The sequence below is a fragment of the Mustela nigripes genome, chromosome 5 (genome assembly GCF_022355385.1).
Source record: "Mustela nigripes isolate SB6536 chromosome 5, MUSNIG.SB6536, whole genome shotgun sequence".
Lineage (NCBI taxonomy): Eukaryota > Metazoa > Chordata > Mammalia > Carnivora > Mustelidae > Mustela > Mustela nigripes.
This window is the reverse complement of record NC_081561.1, coordinates 91,758,262-91,770,858: the sequence shown is the minus strand read 5'-3', so window position 1 is coordinate 91,770,858 and position 12,597 is coordinate 91,758,262. Positions and strand designations below refer to the sequence as shown.

The following is a 12,597-nucleotide window of genomic DNA, read 5'->3' as shown; positions in this document are numbered from 1 at the left end:
GAACCTGATGAAGTAGAGCCTACCTGCCATTGTCTTTGTGCTCATGATCATACTCCTTAAAGGCCTTTCCGGCATGTTCCTCTGTAGCTATTTACAAACCTATTTGTACAGATAGTCTATTAAGAATTTAACAATTTAAGAAAACAGTGAATGTGAACATAAATATTGTATCTGTGGTAACATGCAAACAAACATGAAAAAAATTCAGTCTTATGGAATGTTTTAGAATGAAGAACCACAGAATAACCATACAAGTGTTGTGCTTAAATTGTATCTGCCAAGGTAACTGTGTTTAGCAACCCCAAGGAAAAGGGACATTAACACTTCGGAGTAATTACTATTGTGTACCAAGACTTACTGGGAAAATTTTTACTGTCATAGAAATTAATGATAACACAAAATAACTTGATTTCATCATCCTAGGTTTCTTTGAGGGATCATATAGCCTAGATGGCTAAAATCCTGGACTCCGGTGTCAGGATCAATCATTTGTTAATTGTGTGACCTTGGGCAACTTACGGAAATGTTCTGTGCCTGAATTTCCTGATGAACCAAAAAGGGATAATATGGCACATCCCTTGTAGAATTGTTATGAATATTAAATGAGATAATATATATAAAATACCTAGATTATGCCATGGTAAGCTTATAGAGCTTAGAGGTTTCTGGTTAGAAAGATGCTATACATTCCACAGACCTCAGAGGTAGAAAATCAATAAAGACATAGTTGAACATAATATCCCATCAGTCAACTAGATGTAATCGACATGTTCAGATTACTTTATCCAACAACAATAGAATATATATTCTTCTCAAGCTCACATGGAACGTTCACCAAGATAGACCACATTCTGGGCCTTAAAATATAACAGATTTAAGTGAATAAAGATCCTATATTGTTTGCTGTCAGACCACTGTAGAATTTAACTTGGAGATCAATAAAATATAAAGATAAGTAAGAAATTTCAGGGTGCCTGGGTGGCTCAGTAGGTTAAGCCTCTGCCTTCAGCTCAGGTCAGGATCTCAGGGTTCTGAGATCGAGCCCCGCATCGGGCTCCCTGCTCAGCAGGGAGCTTGCTTCTCTCTCTCTCTGACTGCCTTTCTGCCTGTTTATGATTTCTGTCAAATAAATAAATACAATCTTAAAAAAAAATTTCAAAATGCGGAGGTTGAATAACATACTTTATAAAAGGTCAGAAAAGTATATCGAGAAATTTTGAGCTATTTTGAACTAAATGGAAACATGACATCAAAATGTCAGATGCAGAGAAAGTGATGCTTAGAAGAAAATATAGAGCATTAAAAAAAAAAAAAAAAAAAAAAAAAAAAAAGCCCTGAAATCAGTAATCTAAATTTCTACCTTAGGAAACTAGGAGAAAAAAAATCTGAAAGTAAGCAGAAGAAAAGATGTAATAAGAATTAGAGCAGAAATAGGGGTGCCTAGCTGGCTTTTGGCAGAGTGTGCAACTCTTGATCTCAGGATTGTGGATTCCAGCCCCATGTTGGGTATAGAGATTACTTAAAAATAAAATCTTAAAAAGAACAAAACTAAAACAAAAACCACAGAAATCAATGAAATTGAAAATCAGATATCAGAGAAAAGCATTGAAACCAAAATCTGGTTCTTTGGAAAGATCAATAAAATTGATAAACCTCTAGTGAGGCAGAGAAAAGGTGGAGGTTACAAATTATTAACATCACAAAAGAGATACCATTTCACATCCCTTGCACATTTAAATAATAACAAAATACTATGAATAACTTAATGCCTATGGCTATATCTATTAAAGATATCAGTTAATTTCCTTTCAAAACAGAAAGCACCATGCCCAGGTGGTTTACTGATGAATTCTGCCAAACATTTATGGAAGAAATTTTGCAGTTCTTTATAATCACTTTCAGAGGATAGAAGCAGAGGGAGTACTTCCTACCTTATTCAGTAAGGCCAGCATTACCTTAATATGAAAACCAAGCAAAGGCATGAAAAAAAACCTACTACAAATCAGTATCTCTCAGGAGCTTAGATTCAAAAATCCTCACAGAATATTAGCAAATCAAATCCAGCAATCTATAGGAAGAAATCTACACCATGACCAAAAAGGGATTATCACAAGTATATGAAGTAGGTTCAACATTCAAAAAATTCAGTGTAATCTATCACATCAACAGACTAAAGAAGAAAAATCAGCTGATTGTGTCAATAGATGCAGAAAAATCTCTATATAACTGAAAACATGTTACATTTGCATTTGCTATGACCCAGCACCCATTCACAATAAAAAACAAAACAAAAGGGGCACCTGGGTGGCTCAGTGGGTTAAGCCGCTGCCTTCTGCTCAGGTCATCATCTCAGGGTCCTGGGATCAAGTCCCGCATAGGGCTTTCTGCTCAGCGGGGAGCCTGCTTCCTCCTCTCTCTCTCTCTGCCTACTTGTGATCTCTCTCTGTCAAATATATAAATAAAATCTTTAAAAAAAAAAAAAACCTCTCAGTAAACTAGATATAGAGGGAAACTTCCTCAACTTGATAAAGAATATCTACAAAAACTTACAGTTAGCATCATACTTTATGATGAGAAAGTAAAAGCTTTTTCATCAAGCTCAGAAACAAGGCAAGATGATCTCTCATTGATCCTTTTCAACAATGTACTGGGATTCTAGCTAATGCAATGAGATAAGAAAATAAAAAGTATACAGATTGGGAACGAAGAAATAAAACTATCTTTGTTCACATCACCTGATCATCTGTGTAGAAAATCCAAAAGAATTGACAGACAAAAAACCTGGAACTAATAAGTAATTAAAGCAAGTTTATAGGATATAAGACTAATATATGGCAATCAGTTGCTTCCCTGTATACCAGTTGTTGAGCAAAAGGAACTTGAAACTAAAAAAAATCTTCCCCTCAATTTTGCTGGAAACCTAAAACTGCTCTAAAAGAATGAAATCTTTTAAAATGTATGTTGAAAATACGGAATCTGAATTCAGACAATATGCTTAGCTTACCTTTCACCTTTTGACTTTTGAAGTGAATAGTTTGTTGTGATAACAATGAGTAAAAAAGAATTCTCTTCAGACTTTTTTCCTTTAAAATATATTCTTTAATGGATAAAAAATGGAATTCTTTATTCATAATTTGACATATACTAGATAGTGGTCTTTTATGCCCAATGAGTAAAATAAATGAGCAATAAAAATATTGCTCACAAATGGATTTTGCTGTTTTAATGTTAAAATAGATGTATAAGAGGTTAGGGACAAAAAGGGGTAGTGGGGAGGGGGTGGGTATCCTTCTAAAAAGGCAACATTGAGGGATCCTTGTGGTGATGGAACTGTTTGGTATCTTGACTATGGTGATAGATATGTGAGCCTATGAGGTATAAAGTTCTGTAGGACTAAATACATGTACAAACAAGCATAAAGAAATTGGGGAATTTCAAAAGACCAGTGGATTGTAGTAATATAAATATACTTATTGTGACATTCTACTTTAGTTTGTGAAAAGTTATCATTGGGGAAACTGAGTAAAGTATACTCAAGATTTCTCTCGAAATCTTGTACAAGTCTACAGTTATTGCAGTAAAATTTAAAAATGCATGTGCAACTGTTATATAAAACTATTAAAGATTTTTATTTTTTGTTTTTGTTTTTAGGTTGTTTCTGACTCCTTGATAAGTTCTCATTGGATTTGTAAGTTGATATTTTAATTTTTTTTATTCCCCACCCCAAACGTTTTATATTTTCTAATTACATAAGCATAATTTTCTAGAGAACTTGGAGCAAAAATTGGAACAAAACTCTATTATTTGGTTCCTACATTATTTTTTTTATTGTGTTATGTTAGTCACCATACAATATATCATTAGTTTTTGGTGTGGTGTTCCAAGATTCATTCCTACATTATTTTAAGGTCTGTTTCACTTTTTCTGATATCATTAGGTGGTAGTTACTTTGAGAAAGTTTGAGTACATATCTTAGGCTAGTGCCATCTGTTTTCTTGGAGTGACTTCCTATCAGGGTTATGATTAGTGGCAGTAAAGTGCCATCTGTGGAGCTGGGGTATATACATCCATCCTGTTGAATATCATGCTCTTCACACAGAACATCTTTGTGGCTGTTAAGAAGGACACAACACCCTGGGAGAAAACTACTCGTATAAGTGGTTTGACTAGTGGGATAAAATGAATTCTGCTTCATTGACCTGTGAGAATCCGACAATTAGATGAAATGAGGGTAGTCAGTATTCCAGACTGGGAGAATTTAACTTTGTTCTCATTTTATCATTTGAAGTAACTCTCTTACTCTTTTGTAACTTTTTCTTTATTGTATAGTGGGGAAAAAAATAGAATTCCTGTTTTAATAATGGGTAGGTTTTTTTTTTAATTCCATGAAATGGAAACATTTGAAATAGGAAAATTTGGACCAACATTTTTAACCTGAGAAAATAAATTTTTCTCTATATAACTGAAAACATGTTACATTTTTAAGTGTGTTTACTTGGCCAGTTTCTTAGAAAAGAAACTGTGTTCCTAGTATGGTTATGAACCATAATATGCAGTCATTAGTTTTGATTTCTATATGTTGTCATTTTGATGAGGGATTAAAATATGCTAAGCTAATTTCAAGGACATCTCTGAGAAATACTGTCTGAAGATGGCTTTGTTTTTCATCATGTTAGCAGTGGAGGATAATATTGTTACAAAGTAACATTTGGGGGATTTGTATTCTCTGACAGTATCATAATCAGTTTGAATCAAATCGGGTATAGTTTCACCTGTTTTGAGGCCACTAGGAAGACAACTCCAGTACAGTCTTCTCCAAAGTATATGCCTTGGAATACTCATTCCTTTGGATGTTAACTGATGTTACATGGGAAAGGGACCTGTGGTCATGTAAATTTGGGGAAAAAACTGAGTTGAAATTATATTTATTTCCAACAACTGATTATCTAACATGGCCAGTGGTGTATGGTGTTTCTCAAATGTATTTTCCAACATAACCTCAGTGTTATCAAATATGCCATAAGACTGGTGCTCCCTGAAGTATTTTTGGGAAATAGCTTTAAAATTTAGGAAATTGGTAAAAATGACAGGATCCCTTGTACATTTTTCACAATGATGGCAAAAGAAATAAGGACATTTGAGTTAGAATAGAAGAAGTATAACAAAGACTTTGAAGTATCTTAAAAGAGTTGACATGCAATTAAGCATTAATAATTATTATAGTTATAAAACAATTTTTTAATCTTGAAGATAAAAATACATATTCTTCCTTGTTGTAGTCACCTACCAATTCCTACTTCACTCTCATTTCTTGAAGATTTAGCTCCTGGCTCACTGTCCTCCTCTCCAAGACTAATGTGTCTTAATTTTTGGTGGTTTTATGGCCATCTTGAGGTCCTTCCAACACCCTGCTTCCTCACTGCCTTAACTTCTTCTCTTTCAATGATTTTGTTTCCCAGACTACTTCAGCCAAGTCTTCTCATAGTCATATTGTGGACTTAGTCATTAGCAATAACTGTTTCCCCTCCATGATCTTGACTTTAGGCATCCCATTTTCCACCAGCCTCCAATCCCACCAACAAATTTTTAATTCCACCTGGACATTTCCTTACTCAATGTAAATAGCCTCTACCCTATTGTTAAAATAACCCATTTATCCCCTCTCTTATCCCTCTTCTTGCTTTGTTGTCCTTAGCTGTCTAAATCCCAAAGACATAATCTCTTTTATGCCTTGTAGCTGCCCAGCCGAACACAGCTGGAGAAAAGTATCTAGCCATTCTCACTAGTCTTACTTTAACTATTTTGATTACTAATCTCAGGGGGCCCTTAATGTGTTCTTACAGCTTGGACAATTCCTAGGAAAATGTTTAAAACCTATTTCTCTAAAAACTTCCAGTTCCTCTTCTCCTATTCTCCCTTTCACCTGATGACCCTATTTTCTTTTTCACTGATAAAATAGAAATGCCCAAAAGAGAACTTCCACAAGCACCCATCATCATATCTACCTAACTACATGGACCTGTAACTTACATTCTACCTTCTCTTCTTTCCTCCCTGGGTGAACTCGAATCTCATCTAAGGCTTATTCTTGTACTTATGTTCTTAGATTCTTTCCTTTCCCCTATTCAAGGGTATTGGTATAGCTTTTGTGGATGTCCCCCTTCCTTTACATAATTATTTAACTCCCATCCCACCTAGTTACCAATCCATCTCATTTCCATTTCCTTTTACACAATTTTTCTGTCTTTCTGTCCAATTTATCTTGATCCCATTTCAGTCAGGCTTGATCTCACCATTCTACCAACACTGTGTCGAGTGTCACCAAGGACCTCCATCTTGCAAGTCTGACAGTTCTCAGTCTTCATCTTACTGGACCTATCAGTAGAATTGACCCCATCAATTACACTCCTCCCTAGTGCTCTGAGTCTTCACACTTTCCCAGCTGCCTACCAGTTACTATGACCACTTAAATCAGTTTCCATGCAAATACCTCTTCATTGACCTGACTTCCAAACACTGGGTGACCCAGGGCAGTTCCTGCACTGTTTCTCTGCCTACATTCACTCCCTAACCAAGCTGATTCAGTTTCATGACTTTAATTCACATATATGCTTGTAACTACCAAATTTATATCTCCAGTATGAACCTCCCTCCAGAACTCCAGATTTAAATATCCAGATGCTGAATGTCTGATAGGCATATCAAACCTAACATGTCCACAATGAGGTTCCTCTCCACTAACAGCCAGACTTTCTTCTTCCTTAGTCTTCCTAATCTCTAAATGGTAATTCTATTCCTTCATTTTCTCAGGCCAGACTCTTTGGCACCACTATCATTTCTTCTTTTTCTCACCTTTTACATATCTAGCTATCAGAAAATACTATCAGCTCTACCTTAAATGTATCCAGAAGAGGACTGCTTCTCACTACCTCTTCTACTCTCATACTGGGGCAAACCTTCATCAGTTTTTTTATTAAAGTAGCCTTCTTACTGGTCTCCCTGCTTTTATACGTTCTCCCCTATAATCTATTCTCCAAACAGCAGCCAGATAAATTATTTAACTCTTAACTCTGATCATGTTACTATTCTGCTCTAATGACTCTAGCCAGTGCTTCTCTTTCTAGGGGTTTATCATCTTAATATGGGTCCCCATTACTTCTGACCTAACCTTTTACTGCTCCCCCTCACTCACTGCTTTAGCCATACCAATATCCTTGTTCCAAGTCAGGGTTTTGCAGCTAGTGTTGCTACAAAAAGCCCTAAGGCTTGCTTCTTACTTCCTTCAGATCTTTACTAAATTGTCGTCACACTTAGGCTTTTCCTGACCAGCCTGTTTTGAATTGCCACTATTTCTCCTTGTCTTACCTTCTTAGTGCTCCTTATTTCTTCAGTACTTTAGTTTTAAATCACTGTCTGATTTATATTTTGTCTGTCTGACCTTCCTTTGAAGATGAACTCCACAAGGAAGGGAACTTTGTGTGTTTTATTCAGAAAGACAGATGTGGATTAGGGGAAAGGGATTGTGTAGTAGTTACTGACTTTGCCTAACATGCATTTCTCTTGTTACCTCCTGACCACAAAGATGGTTAAGTGACCCAAATTGGGGCTGTCTTTGTATCTTTTCCTTCTGTTATTCTAGTCCTGGGGTGGGCATGGGGTCCAAGCCAGGCCAACTGGATTTCAATTTTTCTGACTGGTGGTGGCAATAAAGAAATACGTCCTATCTTGTCATGGGTCCTTTTAACTGTTAACAGACCATTAGACAAAAGGTAGGTATAGCTGTATACTATAATGCCTTTGGAACACTTAGAAAATTGCCCATATACTAGGTGACCAGAAAAGTTAAAATATATATATATTAGAGCAGATACGGGGGAGAATAAGAACATTTTAAGTGAATACTATATAAAGTTCTATATAAATAAACTTTGAAACCTTCAGTGTGTAAAACACTAAAGGTTATTTTGACCTAGTTTGCCTGTCAGGTTGATAAATTCTTCCTAATGTTCATGTAATAGTTACTTACATGCTACATGACTTCCACAGCTCAGAAAGATCAAATAGATATATTCAAGAGGCTTATATAACCCTCATTAAAATGTAATGGCCAATGCAAAAATTTTTAAATATTGTCAGTTATGAGAATAAATGTAAAATCTGCAAATAAGATTTTAAAAACATCTACTCTGACCAAATAGGACTTACCCTAAGAGTACAAAAATGATCCAGTATTTGGAGATCTTATGCATAAATGCACTGTACAACAATTTTTTTTAGTCCTACAGGACATTTAGTAACATTTAACACCCACTCCTGGTCATCTTTTAGGACTAGTACTTATTATGGATACAAAACATTCATTTTGAACCATCTGTACATTTATTAATAGTAAAGCTCACAAACATTTCCATCAAAATCAAGAGTCATAACATGATGTCTGCTAACATGGTAGTATAAGATCTAGCCAGGCAGTGAGACAGAAAAGTAACAAGTATAGTTATTAGAGGATGAAATAACACTGAATTTTTTTTTAAGGATTTTATTTATTTATGAGAGGGAGAGAGAGAGAGTGCAAACATGAGCAGTGGGAGAAAAACAGGGAGAAAGAAAGGGAGGAGCAGACCCTCTGCTGAGCGGGGGAGGCTTGATCCCAGGACCCTGAGATCAGGACCTGGTCCCTAGGCAGTCACTTAATTGACTGAGCCATCCAGGTACCGCACACTAAAATCTTATAGGCAAGGTGATGGATAGACCTATACAGTTCTGAAAATCAATTATAAAACTCTTAGAATTAATGTAATTCCATAAGTAGTTAGAGAAATGATAATTAAGTGTTTAGTGGAAATAATTGGAAGCTTAAGATAATGGGTCCATTTCTTATGGCTATGTTAGAGAATCTAACATGCTAAGAATAATTCAATTAAGAAATGTGTATTTTCAGAATTTCCTACAGTAAGTATGTATAGCTTTGTTATGAGAGAATATAAGATCTTAAGAATATGTTTTCAATACTTAGAGGTAAGAAAATTCTGGTGCTAGAGCTCAAGCCCAGCTGAGTTTTATCAGTTGTAGGCTTTCCCAAATAATTCAATAAGGAGGTTTGAATGCTTGATTTTAGAACTCTAGTTAGATTAGACATGATTAAAAGGCAGCTAAAATCTCAATCACCTATATATTTCTAAGTATTGCTGGGCAAAAAACTAGGTTTGAAATTTCTTTGAAGAATACTCATTTTCTTTTTAAGTGCTTGTTTGATTAGCTTCAGGAAGAAGTGAATAGATCTTGGTACTTTTAGTAAATGGCTCCTAATGTCATTTTGCTACTGAAGATTTGGAGTGTTCTATCATAATTTAGTTCCAAAAGCTCTCTTTTCAAGAGCTATAAATTGAGCAGACAGCATGGTGAAGAGCACAAGTTTTAGAATGAGTGTAGCCTGGCTTGAATTCCAACTGTGATGCCAATAAGTACATGACTATGAGCAAATTAATGAGCCTTTCTTAGCCTCAGGTTGTCTTTTATAAGACTGAAATAATAATAGCTATGAGGATTATAAGGATTAACTGAGATGATAGACCTGGTCATTGACAATATTCAGTAACAATCTAATTCTATATTGCTCAATATTATAATTGAGGTACTACTAATAAGTTATTTTACAGTGTACTTTTTAGAGAAGACCATCTCATATTATTTAGTTATATATCCCAAATTCTGAAAAATTATATACTTTTATGGAAGAGAAAATGACTAAGACATGGGCTGCCCTGTAGTGTGACCCCAAACAAGTAACTTTTGGCATTTTTTGAGCTTTCAAGTAATCTCTACATTTTGATGTAGAGAGGATGAAATGAAATAATGCAGACTTTTCAGCACTTACTTATAGGTATAAAACACTAATGCAATTGTAAGGAATTCATACTGAGAGGACTTCTGTGACTTCTACCCATGGTGTAGTAACAGGAACTGGGTTCATTCTCCTGTCTTAAATAACCAAAAACCAAAATGAAACAAAAAAAAGGCCATAAAATATTTAAAACAGGTTTCAGACATTGGGCAATGAATAACATAAGATTGAACCCTGAGAGAAGGGAAAAAAGTGATGTGCCCAAGACCACAGTGTAAGAAGGGGAACCCAAACACAGCTCAGTGGTAATAGAGTTGGGAATTCAAGGAGGCAGTTTCAGCTAAAATATGTAGGACAGTATACTAGAGAAGAGAGAGTTACACAAAAAGAACACTTTGGAGGTCATCAGAGCATTCCCCTGGAGTGTTCAGCTGAGTGCTGATTAGTGCACACGTATAAAAGAACTACCAAAGGTTGAGAAAAGAACCACTGGAAAGGAAAATGTAGATCACAGGTCAGGGAAGAATGTGTCCCATAAGAATAGAAAAACTTTTTAATATAAATGGCATAAAATGGAATAGTTAGAAGAGTATTGCCTCAGTAGGGAAGGAAAATTTCCCCTAGACTAAAGCTCTGATTCTTCCCACCCACCCCCCAAAAATCCTAAAAAAGCCATTAGAGTGATCATAAACTTTTCTTGTAAAGGGTAAGATAGAAAATATTTTAGACTTTGTAGGTCATATGATCTCTGTTGCACCTACTAAGCTTTGCCACTGTAGTGATAAAGCAGCCATAGACAATATGTAAATGAATGAGGATGTCCAAATTCTAATAAAACGTCATTTACTGAAATAGGCTGTGGACCAGATTTGACTTGTGGACCACAGTTTGCAGACTCTCCGTTTAAAGGTCAAATTGTTTCTAGTAGTTTAACTTCATCCCAGAACAAAGCTCAAGGATATTTAGAAAACTACAAGATATCCAGCACCTAACAAGGTAAAGTATGCAATATCTAGGATTCAATCAAAATTACCAAATCTCCCAAGAAACAGGAAAATTCAATGGGGAAGAGAAAAATTAATCAACACAAATAGACTCAGAGATGATATATTTAATAAAGATAGTTTAGTGAACAGATTTTTTAATATTTAGTAAACATTTTTACTAAACAAAGATAATGAAAGGCATATAAAAAAAAGTCCAAATTAAATGTTTAGAGGCAACATAAACATCTGAAATGGAATATAAATTGGATAGGATTAGCAGCAGACCAGACACTGCAGAAAGACTTTGTGAACGTGACAATATAGCAGTAGAAATTATACAGAATAAAACACTATGGGCTGTGGGACTTCAGTCAGCCAAATATATGTATAATTGGAGTCTCCAAAGGAGGAAGGTAACAGAATAAATATTTAAAGAAATAATGACTGAAAGTTTGCTAAATTTGATGGAAACAACAAGTTCACGTATCTTAGAGGCTTAATAAATACCAGCAAGTACCAAAAAATGAAGAAAATTATACGAACATACATTACAATCAAATAGTTTAAAACCAATAATAAAGATTCTAAAGCAGAGAACAAGGGCACTATAAATTTAGAAGAACAAAGAGTAACTGGAGACTTTTCACCAAAAGAAATGCTATCGAGAAGACAGTGTAGCAACTTCTTCAATATAGTGAAAGAAAAAACTGTCAACCTAGAAATTATAGCTAATAAAAATGTCTTTCAAAAAAGGTAATAAAATGCTTCTTTAGGCATACAAAAGATGAAAGAATTCACCATTAAACCCACGCTATAAGAAATGTTAAAGGAAGCCATTAGGAAGAAGGATAATAATATTAGATCAAAGTAAAAGAACACCAGAGATAGTAAAGTTCTGAGTAAATGTATAAGTTTTTTTTAATTTATTTAAATCTTTTTTTAAAAAGGTGATTGTTTTAACCAAAAATAGTAACAATGTAGTTGGGGTTTATAACATATAAAATGTATGACAATAGTTGAAGTTCAAGATGGGAAAAATTGAAATGTAATTAGGTTTTTTTTTTTTTTTAAGATTTTATTATTTAGAGCATGAGAGAACGCACAAACAGTGGTGAAGGGTGCAGAGGGAGAGGGAGAAACAAACTCCGCTCTGAGCAAGAAACCTGATGCAGGGCTCAATCCCAGGACTCTGGGATTATGACCTGAGCCGAAGACAGATACTTAACTGACTGAGCCACCCAGGTGCCCCTAAAGTTGTTTTTTGTTGTTTTTTTTTAAGATCTTATTTATTTATTGGACAGACAGACATCACAGGTAGGCAGAGAGGCAGGCAGAGAGAGAGAGGAGGAAGCAGGCTCCCCACAGAGCAGAGAGCCAGATGTGAGGCTCAATCCCAGGACCCTGGGATCATGACCTGAGATGAAGGCAGAAGCTTTAACCCACTGAGCCACCCAGGCGCCCCAACCCCTAAAGTTTTTATACTATATGTGAAAGGTGTAATATCCCTTGAAGTTACCTTGTGTTAATAATATAATAAGAATGTCCATCAACAGATGAATGGATCAAGAAGATGTGGTATATATACACAATGGAATACTATGCAGCCATCCAAAGAAAGGAAATCTTGCCATTTGCGACAACATGGATGGAACTAGAGCGTATCATGCTTAGCGAAATAAGTCAAGCAGAGAAAGACAACTATCATATGATCTCCCTGATATGAGGAAGTGGTGATGCAACATGGGGGGCTTAAGTGGGTAGGAGAAG

The 12,597-nt window shown here is 35.3% G+C and overlaps 1 protein-coding gene across 5 annotated transcripts in view; it reads left to right on the top strand.

Moving 5' to 3' along the window:
• The window catches only part of PLAGL1 (PLAG1 like zinc finger 1), a 109,416-nt gene that overhangs the window by 56,974 nt on the left and 39,845 nt on the right, over nucleotides 1-12,597 (top strand). For 4 of the 5 annotated variants that reach the window (XM_059400872.1, XM_059400873.1, XM_059400875.1 and 1 more), the window contains exon 2: nucleotides 3,652-3,688. The exons of the other annotated variant lie outside the window; for it this stretch is intronic. The gene's annotated coding sequence lies outside the window, so the exon portion shown is untranslated. The remainder of the gene's footprint in view (nucleotides 1-3,651; nucleotides 3,689-12,597) is intronic. 5 annotated transcript variants of the gene reach the window in all.